Source organism: Theobroma cacao, chromosome 8 (genome assembly GCF_053813885.1).
Source record: "Theobroma cacao isolate CCN51 chromosome 8, ASM5381388v1, whole genome shotgun sequence".
Classification (NCBI taxonomy): domain Eukaryota; kingdom Viridiplantae; phylum Streptophyta; class Magnoliopsida; order Malvales; family Malvaceae; genus Theobroma; species Theobroma cacao.
In genome coordinates, this window is record NC_142646.1 from 8,144,812 (window position 1) to 8,166,020 (window position 21,209).

The window sequence follows — 21,209 nt, forward strand, 5'->3', positions numbered from 1 at the left end:
ATAATCTTAAGTACTTGTACTAGCTGGCACTGCTTAAACTTGAACGACGTCGCTCCGCTTGGAAGCGCTGCGTTTTGTTCCTGCTCCGTACAACACAGACACTTCGATGAGATCCCCAAGAGCCAAGATTATGTTTTATTTTTAATAAAAATGGTCTATTATCGGAGCGACGAAATGCGAAAAAGGAAAAAGGAATTTGAATATTAAATTCTAAATTCATACAAACATAAGATTTCGAAATAAAAAATCTTAAAACTAAATTTAAATTTCAAATGCAACGTAAACTAATAAACTATTATGTGTTCATTTGACTATAAATTTATTATATTTTTGTGTTAAATAATTAATTTTTATTATTTACTTTGTAAATTTTAGAAAGTAATTATAAAATAAAATAAAATTAAACCATAGAAGTAAAATCATAATTGATTAAAATTTAATAAATGACTAAAAAGTGGCATCAATTCTAGCGTGCTGTTCTCTTTTGTATAGATACGATTATACACACTATTCTAAACAATTGTTTTTAAAATATGTTTATTTTGCCAACACAAAAACCATTTTTGAATTGAGAAGTAGGAAACAAACCCAACTTGACTTTAGTTCGGGTTTAAATATAGATTTTCAAGTCCCTCGGTTCAGCTCTACTTGATTATATTTTTTATTAATAAATAATATATATTTTATTTAATTTTAAGTCTAAAATATACTTAAAATATTTAAAATATAGTCAAATAAAATAATATTTAATTAATTTAATATAAATAATAATTATATGGGTAGGTCGTGCCAGACTCGTACTTGACTTTAAAAAGGGTGGTCCAATAAGCTCAACCCGAGCATGTGCATGTCTAGTTGTTACTGATTAAGGTATAAATTAGCACTGCATTTATGATGAAAAATTACAATTTGAAATTTTGCGATTAAAATCTTATGGTTTAAAATTTCAAAGCAAAATTAAATGTGATGAAAAATTATAGTTTTTGCGATGTATAACTATTAGCATTTATAATCTTCACCCTTAACTTATCTTAGTATAGTAGTTAAATTAGAAATTCATGTACTTAAGTAGACCTATTATATAAGTCTTTATCTTTTTATTAGAATCAATTAAACTCTTAACAGTGTTAAATCCTTTTGCGAACTGGGTTAGTGATGGATTGGTGAAGTTGATTACATTGCTGCCTGCGTTTAAAGGAAATGCATCCGTTATTGTTCCTTAGGCGCTCCTGAATATATGTTGAATGTGTTCTGGTTGCTGGAGGAGGCTCATCCTTCCTTTCTTCTTCCTCTTCTTCAGATGATCAGATTTTTGCTCATTTTATCGTTTTTGCCTACTAATTTTTTTTAAAACTAGTAAATACTAGTAATAATTACACTATATAAAGTGATAAGTCATTTAGAATCTTCCCTCATTTTCCTCTTTTTTTTTTGTACATTAATATCTTCCCTTTTTTTTTTGCAACAATATCTTCCTTCATCTTATTTTTTTTAATGATAATCATACTTGAAATTATATTACAAATATACTATTTTCAATAAATATAATATTAATATTACTTTCACTATAAAAAACTAGTTAATAAACTAAATAAATTAATGACCAACTCTACACACGACGAGATTTGGACTTGAGACCTAATGATTTTAGATCTCTTCCTTGTCATTTAAACAAAACTTCATTTTTTTCATATACTCGGCATTGGTTTGTTAAGTTGGTAAAGAAGACTTTTACTAGTTGCAAAAATATCTATTTGGATTGAAATAATTTTTATTAAGATAATTGTACAAATTATCTAATTAGAGTTATAACACAATATTATTAACTAATTAAACTATAATAATTAATTAAAATTATATTACAATATTATTTGTTAGTTAATTATTGTTAGAATATGAATACTTTTAAAAAAGTGGTAGATTATGACTTAAATTAGCTTTATATATATATATATCATTCACTATAATGCATTTGTCATGATATTGGGGATACATTTTTTATTTAAAAAAAAAGAATTTGAATTTAACATATTGAATAAGAAAATAGTTTTATTGTTGAATCAAATGTGTATTCTAATAATATCTATACTATATATAAAAGTAAGATGATTTGATTACTATTCAATTTCTTTCAATTGAGTCTCTAATTGAATGACAAGTGTCATTCAATTAGAGCCCCTCTTAATATATTTTTTTTGACTTTTACTTTTCAAAACGACGTCGTATTGATGTTAGACCTTTTACATTCCTGATTGTCTATTAAGGATATTTTTTTTTTACCCTTCAATCGATTGCTCTGTTATTGTTGAGCTTCTCATTTTTAGGGATGTCAACGGGTCGGGTACCTTATAATTTCGAGATAGTCGAACCCTAACCCTATTAAAAATTAACTATCCTAACCTTATTAATTACCTGAATAATTTGAAAATTACTATTCTAACCCTAACTCTAATACATTCCTACTACCCTATAATTATCCTAACCCGTTTAAATAACCGATTAAATAAAAAAAATTATTAAAATCTTCTTCATGGGTACCCAATTACTCAATTAACTTTTCTAACCTCATAACTTCTCTTTAAATTTATATGTTATAAGTTTATATAAATAAAGGTATATATACTGTAATTAATAATTTTATGAGTTATAATTTTTGCAATGTTAATACAAAATAAAAAGTAATATATTTATATTTAAATTACATATATATATATACACACATCTATACTATATATAAAAGTAAGATGATTTGATTACTATTCAATTTCTTTCAATTGAGTCTTTAATTGAATGACAAGTGTCATTCAATTAGAGTGTCAAACTCTGCTTTGTAAAATAATTATAATGTCATTCACATGCTCGATAGAATGTTTGTATATTTAGGAAGTTCGAGAAATCGTTAAAAGACGATATTGCCCCTAATAGTACCATTAAGTCGATTAAGCCTCGAACTAGTTCAAATAGGAATTTTAAGGTGAAATTAAGAGTTTCACAGTTCAGAGATGACTCAAAATGGTAATTAGGAGTTCGAGGTTCAATTCGGAGTCAAACCGAAATTTTCACTATCTAGGGGCAAATTTGTAATTTTTTCACTCGCGGATAAATTTTGAGATTTCAAGAGAATTTAGATCGCATTTGACAAATTGGAGAATGGTATGAGTATAAGGGATGAAAAATATGTCTATGGGCAATTTTTCAGTTTTTGGGGTAAAAATGTAATTTTTCACTTTACGGGGGCAAAAGTGTAATTTTAAAAATTTACTCCACCAAAACTTTGGAAAAGTCTAGAAATTTCATGGAAGACATGGATAAGTGAAGAGGATTGAGTGGTAGAAAAAGAAAGTAAAAAAGATGGCTAGAAAAAAATAAAATAATAAAATATTCAAAAGGTAAATAAAATAATAATATTTTATTAAGCCTATTAAAAGACTTGAAAATTTCAGAATTCTTCATTGGGATGGTCAGCCAAAACCAGCAGGAGAGAGAGAGAAATAAGAACAAACCCTAGAGTGAGAAAATTCAAAGAAAAAGTGTGATTTTTCAAGGAATCAAGTGTTTAAATGTATGATTTTTTAAGCTTAGCTTAAGATTTATCATTTCCATACATTTCTCCTTATTTTCCATGGTTAAATTATGTGTTTTGATGATGGATTCAAATCTGATCATATGGGTTTAGAGAGAGAAAGTTGTTAGATTAATTTCATTTTAAGTTATGTTAGTGTTTTAAGTTAGTTTAGCATATTTAGGAACAAAACAATAAGAAAAGAATTTATTTTCCTCCATTACCATTATTGGCTGAATTTTCTAGGGGAATATTGACTGATGATCTTGATGTTTATTTGAGGAATTATGATGAATAATGATGAATTATGAGTCTAGAAAAATAATGAGAATTTTCGGAGCAAAAATACGAATTTTTACCCACTAGGGGTATTTTCGTAATTTGCTATCGGAACTGATAAATTGAATCTCATTCACAATCACTAAGGTAATTTAAGAATAATTGGAGTGTAGAAAGTGAGAAGAATTGATTTGGAGTTAAATTGGAGATAATAGGCCGAATTAGGTCAGCATCGCATTTAAGCTGCAGTCGGATAAGTTGCATGTCATATCATGCATATACACCGAGCCTGAATTGATTTTATAATAGTCAAGCATTAATGTGGTGAATTATGTATTGTAAATTGTGGATAGGTGGTGAGCAAATTACACTGGTAAAAGTATAAAAATTGTGCTTGAAGACTGGGATTAGGAGTACATCGACTCCTAGAACTGTGAGTGGACAACTTATCATCTTAAATATCTAGAGTTATTATACTTGTTTGATGCTTTTATTGAATGGTGAGCTTAAATTATTAAATATTATGTTTTTCAATTAAAATATTTTTTTTAATAAAAATGAGATTTATACTGGTTTTGAAATCAAATATTGTTTTGAAAAAATTGAGTATATGGAGGTTGTGTTGAAATTTATGATTTTATATGTTATTGAAATTGGGGCTTATGACACTATGGTAGTATGATGGCTAAATTTTTGGGGTTGGCATGAAATATATGAACAGTTTTGGATTGGTCTCGGTAGACTGGATTAAATTTTATTCGCCATATTATACTACTGAAAATTTTATGGGTCTGATGGTATATTAAACGGTCACTGCAGTGGTGGGGGTTTCCGTGAACTGCCTATGAGAGGAGCACGGTAACTCAATTATATATTTACCTCTAGGGGGAAATGTTGGGTGAAGTATCTCTTGAGGTATGATTTGAGTGCACCTCACGTTCGGGCCACCACGTGAGAGTGAGACTCAGCCAATACCAAGGAACAGCTGTGTGTCAGATGTGAAAACATGTTTATAGGTATGGGTCATTGAACAGCCTTGGCGGTCTCACTAGGATACCTTGACGAAGGTACCCGCGAGAATGATTCTGGTAGGGGCCAAGTTTAAGAAATTCATAAGTCGGGAAATTTTGATAAAAAGAAATTGTTTGGTATAGATTGAAACGAATTTTGTGTTATGAACATTATTGAGATATAACGTTTTTATATTGTCTCCATCTACTCGACTTTAGATGCTTTTGATGGTAATTGTTTACTCATTGAAATTATGTAATCATAATCTCACCCCTCTTCCTATCCATTTTACAAGCTCAGGACAGTTTGTTGATAGTTGATTAAGACAAGAATTAATCTCGGAGTTGCATCATAGGAAGTAAGGGTTCGTAGCTCTACACCTTCTTGGTTAGTTGGGGGCTCACGTGTCACTGTAAACGAAATTTCAAACTTTAATTATCTTTATTACTATATGAATAAATTTATTTTACTCTTACGCTACAAAAGTTATTTTATGAAGACTTTGAAAATATTGTATTTTAAGAAAATAGAATATTTTTTTAATATTTTTATTATATTCAAATAGCTATAATTTTACTTTAAACGAATGTTTTAGACTTCAAAATTTAATTTAAATCATGAAATATGTGTTTCCACTTACATATTACATTTTTATGGATTTCGAAATTTAAAAAAAATGACGAAAATACCCCTGTGAGCTAGAAAATAATATTTTATTGTTTTGAGTTGGAAATAACTTATGATTTCTTGAAATGCGAGTTTTAATAACTGTCGCTCACCGGGGAGATGCGGAAGTTGATGCTAAGCCTTGCGGGGTTTCGATCGGTATTCGGGGTAATGAGTGCTTATCGAAACATCGCGACGGTTGTTACGGGCCCGATAGGAGTTCCGGGTCGTGACATAGAGCCCCTCCTAATATTTTTTTTTTTTTGACTTTTACTCTTCAAAACGACGTCGTATTGATGTTAGACCTTTTACATTCCTGATTATCTACTAAGGATATTTTTTTTTTTTACCCTTCAATCGGTTGCTCTGTTATTGTTGAGCTTCTCATTTTTAGGAATGTCAACGGGTCGGGTACCTTATAATTTCGAGATAGCCGAACCCTAACCCTATTAAAAATTAACTATCCTAACCCTATTAACTACCCGAATAATTTAAAAATTACTATTCTAACCCTAACTCTAATACATTCCTACTACCCTATAATTACCTTAATCCGTTTAAATACCTGATTAAATAAAAAAATTATTAAAATCTTCTTCATGGGTACCCAATTACCCAATTAACTTTTCTAACCTCATAACTTCTCTTTAAATTTATATGTTATAAGTTTATATAAATAAAGGTATATATACTGTAATTAATAATTTTATGAGTTATAATTTTTGCAATGCTAATACAAAATAAAAAGTAAATATATTTATATTTAAAGTACATATATATATATATATATACACACACACACGCATACATAAAAAATATTTTCATATATAAAATAGTAATTATATTTCTTATAAATTAACACAATATATAAACTATATATATTAAAGGATATTACAAGTTAATTAATAATAATAGTTTCATGAATTAATTTAATTAATTATAAGGATTTGTTCTTAATTTCATGAAATTAAAAAAAAATATTTAGGTTTTAAAACTATTCTAATATCAAAAGCTTTCTTTAAGTATATATATTACAAGATTATATAAATAATGGTATATATTATAATTAATAATTTTATAAGTCATAATTTTTGTAATGTTAACACAAAATAGAAAGTAAATATATGTATATTAAAAGTACATATATAATAGTAATTATATTCCTTTATAATATGATATAATATTCAAATTATTTAAACATAATTAACAATCTAATATTTTTTAATTTAAATATATTAATGTCATCATATTAATAGTTAGAGTAACCATACTTTTCATATATTTGTTAGTTTTTAACCAAAAAAATTGCTTGTAAAGTTGATAGAAATTGTAAATTTTTAATTTAATTATTAAAATAATAATAAAATATTTATAAATAGTAATCTAGTTCGGGTAACAGGGACCTAAGGGGTGATACCCGAACCCGATTCGGGTAGTGAAATCACTACCCAAACTCTACCCGAACCCTTTTATGGAGTACCCTTACCCGGTGTAACCGGGTAGAGTGCCCCGTTGACATCCCTACTCATTTTGTTGTTTTGTTATCTTTGCTTTTGACGATCAGCCTCCCAATTATCGTTAGCCTCTCTTCTGCCAGCCGGTCATCTTTTGTTTCCTCCCCTATCGTGCGGGACTCTCTTTCCTCCGATAATACCTCATTTCTCTCTCTTTTTCCATTGTCTGGCTTATTCACTCAGGCCAATTCTCTCTTTTTCGCAGGCTTTTCCTTCAAAGATCTTTTTCAGAGCTCCGCCCTTACCCTTAAAAAAAGATTGGAAGGGGAAAACCCTTGGCTTACTGTCAAGTCTGCGGATTGTCAGCTGAGTATTGCGAATTCAGTTCTGAATTCAATAAATGCAAACCCTGGTTGTTCCAAAACACACCCGACCTTTACCTGGATCTCCTTCAAAGTAAACGCCCTTTAATCACCACCGTTAAAACCGATCTTTTTGGTTTTTATATATTAATTTTTTTGTTCAAAATTCTATGTGCAGCAGCGAATGCTAAAGAAGCTAATAAAGTTGTTGATCAGTTACAATCCACTGGCATCTCTTCTGCTACCGCAAGTAAATTTTATTTGTTATTCTTTTTTACATACTTCAATTTTTATCTCTTTTTTTCAATTTTGATTATTGGATTTGATTTGAAATTTGATTTTGTTGTTTGTTGTTGGTTTAAGCTTATTTTAGTAAATCACATTCCAAAAATTCTTGAAAAAAGAAAAAGATTTGCATGTAGTAAATCAATTCTACAATGCGTCAGTTTTATCCTAGATGATTGTGTTTGTGAATCGGCAGTTTATCGTTCTGAACTAAACGGTTGAGTTTATTAGTGTAGTAATGTACTATATTTGATAGTGTTATTCGGCCTCAGAGCCTAAAAAATGGAGGTGATGCTATAATGATATGGTACTAGAGTTGGATTAGGGCAATAATTTAAGTTGGTTTTATTGTTGTGGTGGAATAATGAACTTGGTTCAATCTTCTTTGATCTCTTCAAAACTCTAAAGCTGTTTATTATTATTATGATTATTATTATTATTATTATTATTATTATAGCTGATTGCATTTGAATGTAGAGGTAGGAAAATTAGAATAACAAGATGCTTAAGTTGTTAGCTTTATCGGTTCAACTTTTAGCACAAAGTAATTGTAAATGGGGGATTCAAGAAAAAAATCTAAAATGGTTATGGGGAAATTCGGTCTTCTATGCATAAAGCAATGGAAATAACTTCTAAATAGAAGAAAAAGGAAAAAGCTATTTCTAATACCAAAATTAAAGATGGCCAGAGATGTAGTTTTAAGTTAGAAACTGTCACGACCCGATACTCCCCTCGAGCCCGTGACAATCGCCGCGGTGTCCCGTTAGACACTTATTGCCCGGAATGTCAACCCGAAACCTCGCAAGGCTTTACTATCAGTTTCTTTGTTCCCTTGTGAGCAACCATTGTCAAATATCGTGTTCTAAAATATTTTAAGCTGTTTCCAACTTTAAACAAATAAAATATTAATTTTTCGTCTCATAAAGGTATTTTGGTCATTTTTCTCAAAAATTTTAAAACTGGCTAAAACGTAATATACAAGTACAAAACACACAATTCATATTCGAAATGAGTTTAAAAGTCTAAAATCTTCATTTAAAACGAAATTATGGTTATTTAAAACTCCAAATTACCATTTTAAGTCATCCATAAACTGTGAAACTCTTAATCTCACCTTAAAATTCCTATTTGATCTAGTTCGAGGATTAAATAAACTTTGTTGTACCTCTAGGTACAATATCGACTTTTGTAAATTTTTCGAGACTCTCCTAGCATGCAATCATGCTATCATCACATGTATGTCATGAATAGTATTTTATAAGGTCGGGCTTTACAGCACTACCCCCCTTAAAATAAAATTTTGACCTCAAAATTTCACTTACCTGATTCGAATAAAAGATGTGGATATTGGTTTCTCATCTGGCTCTCGACTTCCCACGTCATCTCCTCCATTCGAGCATTCTTCCACAATACTTTCAGCATTGGAATGCTCTTGTTCCTTAGCACTCGATCCTTTCAATCTAGAATACGAACAGGCTGCACCTCGAACTTCAAATCCTCATGCAACTCAATGGGAGGTGTCTCTAAAATATGAGAGGGATCGGGAACATACTTTTTCAACATCGAGACATGGAAGACATTATGAATTCGATCTAACTCTGGGGGTAATTCAAGTCTGTAAGCCACTGGCCCAATCCTTTCAATGATACGAAAAGGTCCAATGTATCTTGGATTGAGCTTTCCCCTCTTCGCGAATCGAATCACACCTTTCATCATCAAATAAATACCACAAATTATCACAATAGTATAATCAAATAAGATTTAATACTTGAAAATTTCAAATTATTACCTTTCCGAGGAGAAACCTTAAGAAAAACTTTATCGTCGACTTCAAACTCCAAATCTTTCCTTCGTTTATCCGAATAATTCTTCTGCCTATCTTGAGCTGTCTTTAATCGCTCTCGGATAACTTTGACCTTATCGTTTGTCAAATCAATCAATTCCACATTCACCAATTTCCTCTCACCTACTTCATCCCAACAGAGCGGAGTTCGGCATTTCCTTCCATACAAAGCCTCGTATGGTGCCATCCCAATACTAGACTGAAAACTGTTATTATAAGCAAACTCCACCAATGGCAAGTGTCTGTCCCAACTCCCGATAAAGTCAATGACACAAGCCCGTAACATATCCTCCAAGGTCTGAATAGTTCTCTCAGATTGACCATCTGTCTGTGGATGAAAGGCAGTACTAAATCTCAATTTAGTTCCAAGAGCTTCCTGAAATTTTGGCCAAAATCGAGAAGTAAATCGAGGGTCTCAATCTGACACAATAGAAATTGGGACTCCGTGTAATCTCACAATCTCATCTATATAAAGTCTTGCCAGCCTCTCAATAGAATACGTGCTATGGATAGCCAAGAAATGGGCGGACTTAGTCAATCTATCCACAATCACTCAAATAGCATCCTTCCCACTTTGTGTCCGCGGCAAACCCAATACAAAGTCCATAGTCACATGTTCCCACTTCCATTCAGGAATCGGTAAAGGTTGAAGAGTACCTGACGGTTTTTGATGCTCCGCCTTGATCTGTTGCCATGTGAGACATTTCGCTACAAACTCTGCTATGTCTCGTTTCATACCCGGCCACCAATAACTTTCTTTAATAGTTCGATACATCTTGGTGCTTCCGGGATGTAAAGCGTAGGCGGAAGAATGAACTTCCTCCAAAATAGCTCGTCTCAACTGATCATCCTTAGGGACACAAATTCGGTCTCTAAGCATCAAAGTACCATCATCGCTGAGTCTAAACTCACTAGCTTCTCCATCTTGCAGCTTTTGAACTTCCTGTTTCAACCAATCATCAGATTTCTGCAATTCTCTGATCTGATTCAACAATGAAGGTCTCACGACGAAACTAGCAAGTAGGGTTCCATCCTCACCATTATTCAACTAAATCCCTAGAGATTTCATCTCAAGTAACATCGGAAAATAAGAACTCCGAAGTGTTGCTAACGACGATGAGGATTTACGACTTAAAGCATCCGCTACAACATTTGCTTTTCCCGGATGATAATCAATCACTAAGTCATAATCCTTAATCAACTCCAACCATCGTCTCTGTCTCAAGTTAAGCTCTTTCTGGGTGAGCAAATATTTCAAACTTTTATGATCAGAAAAAATCCGACAACGCTCACCATATAAATAATGTCTCTAAATCTTCAATGCGAATACTACTGCTGCTAACTCCAAGTCATGAGTAGGGTAATTCGTCTCGTGCTTCTTCAACTGTCGGGAAGCATAAGCTATTACTTTCTCATCCTGCATCAACACACATCCTAATCCCAACTTAGATGCATCGCTGTATACCACAAATTCTTTTCCACTAACAGGAAGTGTTAAAACGGGAGCGAAGGTTAACCGGTTCTTTAGCTCCTGAAATCGATTCTCACAAACATCATCACACTCATACTTAACTCCTTTACGAGTCAAACGAGTCAGAGGAGCTGCTATCAAAGAAAATCCCTGAACAAATCTCCGGTAATAACCGGTTAAGCCAAGGAAACTACGAATCTCAGTTACCGTTCTCGGTTGCTCCCATTGCAAGATTGCCTCAATCTTCTTGGGATCGACATAAATTCCAGCTCCGGACACCACATGTCCTAAGAAAACCACTTCCTTCAACCAGAATTCACATTTAGAGAACTTGGCATAGAGTTGTCTCTCGCGCAAAGTTTGCAACACAATGCGCAAATGGGCAGCATGTTCATCATCATTCTTCGAATAAACCAAGATGTCATCGATGAATACTATCACAAACTTATCCAAGTATGGATGGAACACCCTGTTCATAAGATCCATAAAAACTGCCGGGGCATTAGTCAAACCAAACGGCATCACCAGAAACTCATAATGCCCATAACGCGTCCTGAAGGCAGTCTTAGGTACATCCTGCTCCTTAATCCTCAACTGATAGTACCCAAATCTCAAATCAATCTTAGAGAATACCATAGCACCTCGTAATTGATCAAAAAGATCATCTATCCGGGGTAAAAGGGTATTTATTCTTGATGGTCACTCGGTTCAGCTGACGGTAATCGATACACAATCGAAGAGTGCCATCCTTCTTCTTTACAAATAGGACTGGTGCTCCCCAAGGAGAAATGCTAGGGCGAATGAAACCTTTATCCACCAAATCTTGCAAATGGGCTTTCAGTTCCTTCAACTCTGCTGGAGCCATTCTATATGGAGGAATAGAAATAGGTGCGGTACCCGAAAGTAAATCAATAGGGAACTCAAGCTCTCGATTAGGAGGTATTCCCGGTAAATCATCAGGAAATACATCAGGAAACTCACTTACTATTGGGACATCCTCTAACTTAGGTTCCCCCTTTGAAGTATCGATCACGTATGTCAAATAAGTCGGATACCCTTTTTGCACTAATTTTGAAGCTTTGATGGCCGAGATTACACAAGATGGTAATACTCGACGTTCCCCTACAAACACAATCTCTGCTCCCTCCGAATTCCGAAGAACAACTTCTTTTCGGAAACAATCCACGTTCGCCCGATGTGCAGTTAACCAGTCCATACCTAATATTAAATCAAAATCCAAGATCTCTAGAGGAATTAAGTCACCCATAAATTCTTCCTCACCTACCCTTACCCCACAGTCTCTATAACAAGTATTTCTAATCAACTGTTCTCCTAGAGGGGTATGCACTACAATTTCTTCCTCTAATGGTGACGGGTTTCTATCAGTAATTGATGCAAATGTCGTACTCACATAAGATCTATCTGAGCCAGAATCTATCAAAACATAAGCATCTTTATCAAATAAAGACATAGTACCTGTCACTGCTCCAGGTCGGACTCGTGCCTCATCTTCTGTCACAGCAAAAACTCTTGTCGCGGTACGAGTCTGTGGTATCGAAGGTGGATGTGACGGGGTATTACTCTCCACACCAGACCGTATGGCTACTCCTTGTCTTGGTGGTACCCAAAAGAATCTCTCCTCTGTATATCTGTGCGAGCTGGTGGAGATGATGCAGCTACGGTGGCTCGTCCTAACTGTGGGCAATTACTCCTAATGTGACCCGTCTGTCCACATTGGAAACATCTTGTTGGCCCTCTACATAGCCCACTATGATAATTCTCACAATTTCTGCATCTGTCAGAACCTCCAAGACTCTTCCCAGAACCAGTCATAGCAGATCTGCTAAACCTCGAAGGTCTCTGCTGTGATGGTGGAAATGGAAGTCGAGGAGATGTCACGGAAACAGAAGTAGTGCTCCCTGAAGTCGCTGAGTCCTTGCCTCTTTTTATTGACTGACTAGAAGACATACCAAGATTCCTCCTTTTTGCAAACTCAGTCCGAATCCTTCTATTCTCAGTTGCTAGCTTCTCAGCCCGTAAAGCCATCTGTACCACCTCCTTATGTGGCTCCCTACCAATCACTGTCATTCGCTCTCTGATCTCATTACGGAGCCCTTCCTCGAAATAGCTGGCCTGATCTTGCTCAGATTTCACCAGATCCGACACATATAACATCAACTCATTAAAACGAGTCTCGTACTCCTCTACAGTTAGATTTTCCTGTTTCAAACTCAAAAATTCTCTCTTCTTTTCTTTTTGAAGGAAATAAGTGAAATACTGACCATCGAATTCCCTGAGAAAATCGGACCATGTCTGAGGAGTAGCGGAACGGGACTTCACCGAATTCCACCAAGTACGAGCCCTCTTCTCTAATAATCTCGTAGCCACCATCAGCTTCATGTCATCATCTAATCCCATATCAGAGAGAGTCTCGGACACCTGATTAATCCAGTCCTTTGCCACAGTGGCATCCAACTCACCAGTGAAAGATACACAACCCAATTGCCTAGCCTCCTTCAGCTTCTTGGAAATGGATACATCCTGTATTGGTGGTGGAACTAAAGGAGTAGCTTGAGGCACTACAGGTGGAACTTGAGCAGTTTGAGCTTGACCAGCTATTGCTGCAAAGAAAGCTACCAATGCCTGTGCTGCCTCAGTAGGCATGGCGGGAATACCAGTAGGTGGCTGAGGAGATGAAGGATGTGGAGGACTATCGGCCTGCTCAGCAGCAGGTGCTGCCCGAATGGTAGATGCAGCTGATTCCTCCTCTACTGTATCTGGCTGATGACGTTGGGAACGACCTCTTCCCCTCCCAACCGATCTAGTGAGAGGTGGGCGTCCGCGTCGAGGAGGCATTATAATCTATAAAAAAAAAATACGAGCAAGTTTAGGTAACCTTAGGCTCTATATGCAAATGCATGCATTCTATTCAATCTAACCTAACTTAACTTAATCCGGGGCCACACTGATATTGTAAATTTTTAAAACAACTTTAAAACTAAAAACTTTGATCTTGAAAACCAAAAGCTCTGATACCAATCGAATTGTCACGACCCGGTACTCCCCTCGAGCCCGTGACAATCGTCGCGGTGTCCCGGTAGACACTTATTGCCCGAAATGTCAACCCGAAACCCCGTAAGGCTTTACTATCAGTTTCTTTGTTCCCTTGTGAGCAACCATTGTCAAATATCGTGTTCTAAAATATTTTAAGCTGTTTCCAACTTTAAACAAATAAAATATTAATTTTTCGTCTCACAAGGGTATTTTGGTCATTTTTCTCAAAAATTTTAAAACTGGCTAAAACGTAATATACAAGTACAAAACACACAATTCATATTCAAAATGAGTTTAAAAGTCTAAAATCTTCATTTAAAATGAAATTATGGTTATTTGAATATAATAAGAAAATAAAAGAAATATTAAGTAAAATATTCTATTTTCTTATAAAACAATATTTATAGAGTTATACGTGAATAATTTTTATAACGTAAAAGCTAAATAAATTTATACATACTTAAATACAGTAAGCCAAAATATTTAATTTAATTTACAATAACAAGAGTGCCCCCGAATAAACAAAAGTAAAGAGGACTGTGAACCTACGGTTTGGAAAATGCAGATCCCACTGTAGTCCTCGATGAGATCAGCTATCTACAGTCTATATTGAACCTGAAATGGGTGAAAATGAGGGTGGTGAGATTATAAAATCCCAATGAGTAAACAAACATCATCATAAACATCTAGAGTTGAGTACATGGAGACAATAAAGTAAATCATCATAAACTAGGTTATAGCATTAGAACACATTTTGTTCAAAACACGTAAAGAGGCTTATGAATCTCATAAAAATCTAGGCTTGTGCCATAAATCCATTCTCGGGGACACCTTGGCCGAGGCATCCTACCGAGATCGCCAAGGCTATTAAAATTCACATTTCACATAAATCATGTTTTTGTTTTAAAAACATAGCCGTTCCTTGGCGTTAGCTGAGTTCCCCCTTACGTGGTGGTTTAGCGTGAAGTGAACCCTAAACTTTACCCCAGGAGATACCCTACGCGCCTCTCCGTTCGAGGTAAGAATATAATGGGGTTTACCGTACCCCTCTAAAAAGCTGGTCCACAGAAACCCCCTACTGCAGTGATTAATTAATATATAATCCACCATATAATAAAACTCAATAACATGATATGGCAATTTTTTTAATTCGTAGTTTTTCAAGGTAACCAAACAATTCGCATTTCAATACAATTGCCAACTAGCCAATCATGCTCAATTTATCATAAGTCAGTTAATTTAAACAATCAAATTGCCACAATTAACAGTCTCCGTGTACTCTATTTTTCAAAATCACTATTAATTTCAAAACAATTTATAATTTAATTTCATTGAAACTCATTTATTCATAAAACATGAAAATTTATCTTTTTAAATTCCTTTTTCCATAGAATTCATGAAAGCATCTAAAAACCACCCTAGATAATTAAAATGACAGTAAGTTTACTCACTATGTCTAGAATGCAGACTTTCGAAGCACTCTGTCTACTGGTCCTCGGATGCAATTTTCTTGCTTTTATCGGAGGACTCACCACCTTGACACAATACAAAATCGAGAGTTTCACCAAGTTGGTACTAAATCAAAATTAAACTAATTTAGATTACCAATGCATGATATGGAATACAAAAATGCACTGGTAACTATCTAAACCCGGTATTGGCCTAATTCATCTTATCACCCGATTAAATTCCTAACGGGTCCGTTTAAACTCCAATTTAATTCTTTTCAGTTTCTATACCTCAATTGCACCCAAATTAACTTAATGTCCCTCAGTGTGGTGCAAATTATCAGTCCCAATAGCAAATTACGAAAATACCCCTAGTGGGTAAAAATTCGTATTTTTGCTCCGAAAATTTCCATTATTTTTCTAGGCTCATAATTCATCATTCCTTAACCAATTCTCCTAGAATAAAATCAAACTCATCCTCACTCACTACATGGTAAATTCAGCCATTAATGGTTGGGGGAGAAAATAAATTCTTTTCTTGTTGTTTTGTTTCTAAATATGCTAAACTAACTAAAAACACTAACATAAATTAAAATCAAATAAATCCAACAACTTTCTCTCTCCTAACCCATTTTTTCAGAATTGAATTCATCATGAAAACATGTAATTTAATCATGGAAAATAAAGAGAAATGCTTGGGAATAAGAAAACTCAAACTTAATAGAAAAAACTCACCTTTTTCACTTAATTTCCTTGAAAATTCACACTTTTTCTTTGATTTTCTCTCTCTAGGGTTTTGTTTTTGTTTTCTCTCTCTTCTTGCTGGTTTGGCCAGCCATGGAGTGGAAGATGGGCTGATTTTGTGCCTTTTAAAAAGGAAAATAATAAATTAATAAAGGCATGACACATGGCATCATGTCATTGGCCCGTTTTTAAAATTTTAAAAATTTAAACATTTTATCTCCACCACATGTTTAGTCAAGGGTCAAAGATGAAGACAAAGGAAGACCATGTGCTGGAAAAAATATCCTGGTGGTGGAAAATTACAATTTTGCCCCTAAGGTGGCAAAATTACCATTTTACCCCTATACTCCAAATTATACCGAAATTAAAATTTTTCACTTCTAAACCTCAAATCATACTTCAATAAGTCAAATTGTACTCCAATAAGTCAAATGGGGTCAAAAAAATCTTTTCTAAAATTCTCATTTTGTCTTCAGGTGGCAAATGACCATTTTGCCCCTAGTTAGTGAAAATTCCGATTTGACTCCAAATTGATCCTCAAACTCCAAATTACCATTTTAAGTCATCCATAAACTGTGAAACTCTTAATCTCACCTTAAAATTCCTATTTGATCTAGTTCGAGGATTAAATAAACTTTGTTGTACCTCTAGGTACAATACCGACTTTTGTAAATTTTTCGGGACTCTCCTAGCATGCAATCATGCTATCATCACATGTATGTCATGAATAGTATTTTATAAGTTCGGGCTTTACAGAAACTGTTGACTTGAATCACAAATGATTTGATGTAAGTCAGGCATGTGATTGCCCATTATTAGTTGCAAGTAATAAATGTAGTACAAGCAAGCCATAACACTTTCTAGGAAGTTATCACTAAAATAAAAGTTGAGGATTATCATTGTATAGTTATAATAAAACAAAGAAAATCTCAAATTTCAAAATAGGATCACGTTTTACACAAAGCTGAGCACATATAGAATAGCATTAGTTCTAAGGGTGGGCTTAAATGAGCTTATTGCAAGATGATAAAAAGTTCGTAATGTGATAATTAGATCTCTTTTATTTTTAAGCTATTTTTATTTGTTAGTCTATTTACGAAATTCAGTTCAATAATTTTGTAGGACCAATTGCAAAGAATTATGAGGTGGGAGTTGCACTTATTTATTTAAGTTTGTCAATTAAACTCAAATACATGCCTTGTCTGTTTTGGGCATGCACGAAACCCATTATTCTTTTATTTTTTTTATTTTTTTTGGTACTTTGTTTTGTTCTTTGCACTTATTGTATAGATCATGGTATTTTTGTTTTTTACTTTGATTTATTTTGTTATTCTTGGTTTAGTGGTTTGGGTTTATGATTTGTATTGATATGTTTATAGTTATTGAAATAGTAGTAGTACTCAGGTTCTGAGTTTTTAGTACTCTATTTTGTTTTTGTCTTTATTGTACAGTCATATTATTATTTTTTACTCTGATTTATTTTGTTATTCTTGGTTTAGTGGTTTGGGTTTACAATCTGTATCGATATGTTTACAGTTTTTTATTTTTATTTTTTTTGTTTTATTTTTTTTTTGTGTGTGTTAAAAATGGGGTTTAAGTTAGTATTTATTTGTTTATGATTTTCGGTTTAGGATTTGGTTGATTTGATTTATTTATGTTCTCATATGTTTTGTTTTCATATGTTGTAAATGAGGCACATTTTGATATTTTTTTGTTTAGGATTTTCAGTTTATTATTTGTATGATATTTTTTTTTGAAAAGCTATGATATTATTTGTTTTAGAATTCTTTTGCAATTTTTAGCATTTCTATGTTTAATATATGGCATTCTTTTTTGATTTTATATGTTTTTGTTATTCTTAAAGCTACTGTAAATATTTTCAAATTTATGTTTCATTGTTATAATGTTCTTTTTATTTGTACAGGTTATTCAAGCTACTGTTAAGGGTTTTTTAGTTGTGTGCATAGATTATTTGAATATTTACAATTGGGTATCGTTTATTATTTGTTTCTTATCTATACACAAATTTGTATGGGATGTTTTGCTTCATTGTTTGCTTTATGCATGATTTTGCTACTTTCGATAACTACGCGAGATAGATTAGATTGTTTAATATTGTTTATTGAAGGTTATACAATAGAAAATATATTACTATATATAAAAGTAGCTCTCTCTTCATGTTGTTGCGATTGGCTTCAATTGACCAATTATTGGATGACCATTACATTATTTGATATCTTATTGTTTTGATTAGGTTAAACTTGAATATTGATTGTTATTTTATATAATAAGATTAGTTTAATTGAAAATAGTTTTGTGTGGATGATGTTTTGTGCTAGCTAGCTTTCACTTTATCTGCAGTTTATATACTTTTTCTTTTGCAATTACCTGTAATTGTTAGCTGAGTAAAGAGTCAATTGTTCTTTAATTATATGCCCTCCCACCTCCACCTCTAAAAAAAAGTTAATATTTATATAAAAATGGGATTTCGACACTAGCCTTTGACATACACCATAAATAGTAAGACTTTCAATTAGTTAAATGGTTTGAGTTAGCATCTAAAAAATTAATCCCTTATTCGTTTTATTTATCTCTATGTATGAAGAATATAATATTAATGTTAAGGTATTTTATGCATGTTTAAATGAAAAGATATCTTCCTAGCTTTTTTCACATAAAATATATGTTTTGAATTTGTTATGATAATTTGTGAGTTCTTGATTGAATAAATTACTACTCAAAAGATTTTATTTAAAAATTACTTCATTTGGCAAGAATAAATTGTGTTTTCTTATAAATTCTTTATGTGAGATTTAAAAACATTACACTTTTAAGGCCAATGCTCTCTTTTTCGCAGGCTTTTCCTTCACCCAACTGATTTCTGTTATAGCTTCCTTTAGTTTTTGGTAGGTATAATTCTTAATCACTTAGCTTCCAATCCTCGTTGGCCTTTTACTTTTATTTTCTTCATAGATGGAATGCAGTTATTTTGATGATTAGATCTCCTTGATTTTCAGCTATATTTATGTGTTAGTCTATAGTAATCTTCCAGCTTAATCATGTCAAAGAAGAGCCTTCGTAATTAAAACTTAATGGTAAAATTATAATTATACTTGAAAAAGTAATAATTCTGAACTTTTTAGTAATACTATCAATTTGCAAATTCTAAGTACTAACAAAGAAACAGTTAAGAATACATGTGATTCCAACTTATCTTGGACATTGTGTAGACACTTGACATGGTTGTATTCTCTCATAATAAATAACTTCTTAGTACCACTATAAAATGAGAATAATAAAAAAAAAGATCCCACTATTTTGATTATCTCTTCCCTTGCAACCTTCTTAAGTTCTTCCTCTGTTAACTCAGCAAACAGTGGCGAAGGAATGAAACTAAGAAACTTGCAGTACTAACATGTATAAAACAATAGAAATAATTTATAAATAGAAGAAAAAGGAAAAAGTAATTTATAATACTAGAATTAAAGATGGCCAGAGATGTAGTTTTGAGTTAGAAACTGCTTTTTACTTTTGTTTTCTTCATAGATGGAATGCAGTTATTTTGATGATTACATCTCTTTGATTTTGAGCTATTTTTATGTGTTAGTCTATGGCTGTTGTGTTGGCGTGGATAGTATGATTTCTTGCGCGTTATAAATATTAAAGATGTATAACTTTTCATAAATTAGTAAATTAAAGATGTAAATCATAACATGATATCTACCTTAATTGTTTTGCCTAGCGATTCAGATTCTGCTACTGTTGTGGCAAAAAAAGGTATGATTAGAAATATTACTTCTATCTTAACAACGGAGGACTTAATGCTAGAAGAACCACCAGCGAAAAATAAAAAATCATGTATGTTAATTACATTACTTTACAAATCTTTTATTAATTCAACTTAAAAGCCTATCAAAATTAGATGCTAAACAAATTTTATCTTTTCGTATACAACAGGTCTAGCAGAAGTAGCACAATAACAAAAACCAAACAAATGAGAAAAAAACATATCTCACAATCGTCTAATAGTGTGATCATTTTGTTTGATAAAAATAGGAACATTTTTTTTGACAATTTGATTTGTTTATGGTGTTTCCTTTCGATTATTTTATTGTCTTTTTTACTTAAGAAACTGTTAATACTATATATGCTACTAAAATAAATTTATCCTTTACCAACTTTCTAATGATTGAAATCAAAACAAATAACTATTTGCAGTTAATATCAATTTATCTTTTTCTCTACAAACAATTTATCTTTTGAATGTATCAAATTGAAATCTAATACAACATAATCTATATTTCTTATGACATTTTCCATAGCGTAGCTACGGGTATCATCCTAGTTTTTTAGATAATATTAACATATATGCGTAGACGGTAGAGTCATAATATGTCCAAAATTCAATGAAACCAGTTAGAAGTTTTATTTCTCAGACGGGCCGTCACACCAAAAAGATAACAACCCAAATTTTGCATTACACTTGTTTTTTTTCTTCTTTTAAATTTCATTAGGCAATATAATAGCCGACCTTTTTCCTTTTCCAATTTTTCCTATTTCCCTGGAGTCCTCAGTTGAGTGCATCACTCGGTCAGGCTTTAACTTCAAATTTGTTTGTCCATCTTTTCAAGGTGAACCACACCAACACACCCCACCGGCACCAACCACTTTACGCTTCATGAATTGGCTTTTGAAAAAGATATATAGATAAATTTGATTATATAAGAAAAAGAGTAAAGAAATGAGAGATTTATTTCCAGAACTGAAGGAGGAAGGAAAACAGAACATACTTGGCTATTGAGAGAAGAAAAAAGTTGCTAATCACATCACCAATGGAAGAAGTCGAGGGTGAAGGAAAAAATGGTAAAGAAGGGACTTAGGGCAAGAAGCTTTTATTTTTTCAATTGGGAGGAAATTGTTTTACGTTGCTTGAAGATGTAAAACAATTTCCGAGGTCAACATGCCTTTTTTCCATTGACTCGTAAAATCTTTTATAAAGTGAAAATGTTTTTAGGTTACCAAATACCATT

At 32.6% G+C, this 21,209-nt stretch overlaps 1 long non-coding RNA gene across 1 annotated transcript; it reads right to left on the reverse strand.

Annotated features, from left to right (window-relative positions):
* Window positions 1-13,658: 13,658 nt before the first annotated feature.
* Window positions 13,659-15,519, reverse strand: LOC148761147 (uncharacterized). Its single transcript, XR_016027786.1, has 3 exons — window positions 15,439-15,519; window positions 14,537-14,602; window positions 13,659-13,795 (listed from the first exon to the last, which is right to left on the reverse strand). It is a non-coding gene; the product is annotated as an uncharacterized LOC148761147 (long non-coding RNA).
* Window positions 15,520-21,209: the final 5,690 nt, after the last annotated feature.